Below are 759 nucleotides of genomic sequence, written 5' to 3' on the forward strand. Positions count from 1 at the left end.
GCAAGCGGCTTGATGCTCGGTGGGAGTGCCCGAATACCTTGGGTGACCCCCGCGTCTTCCCCATAGGAATTACCGGAGCCAAGGCGTGTCGCTATATGAACTGGATGGGAGCTGCCCCGTCTAGGGGTGCGCGTCTCGATTGGTTGGAGCACACTAAAGGGACCATGCCCCAGCGACTTCATCATGTGCTCATGCGTTTTCGATTAGGCTGCTGGGAGTTAGAGGTTAATAGGCCTAATGGGTGTGAGTGCACCGCGTGTACCTGCAGGCTTTGTGACTGTGGAGCAGTTGAAGATGAGTTGCATGTTTTCGAAGAATGTCCCGCTTACATGAACATACGGGCTAAGTATGATGGTGAACTAGTCCTTACGGGGCGCAGCATGCGCACCATTATGACTGAGGCGCCACCCCTGGCATTGGCCAGGTACCTCTCGGAAATTTGGGAGGCCAGGCACGTCGCGCTGAGGCGCTTCGCCCTGAAGCGGACGAGGGAGAATGATGATGGCCTCCCGTGTACCCGCATCAATACCAATACAACGTCCATGGGCCCCCCGGCTTTTACGGACACACCCGCACTTGTGTGCGGAACTTGTAACTTGTAACTTATTTAACAGCGCACACAGGGCTGATTACCCGACCGGCAAGGTTTTGGCATCGTCATGCAAATTGACTTTAGCAAGGCTTTTGACTCCGTAAATCACGAGACGCTTTGGCAATTTTATAAGAATCCTACGGGCTACAGGGACGTATCCTCGATGC

The sequence above is a fragment of the Volvox carteri genome (genome assembly GCF_000143455.1).
Source record: "Volvox carteri f. nagariensis unplaced genomic scaffold VOLCAscaffold_733, whole genome shotgun sequence".
NCBI lineage: Eukaryota > Viridiplantae > Chlorophyta > Chlorophyceae > Chlamydomonadales > Volvocaceae > Volvox > Volvox carteri.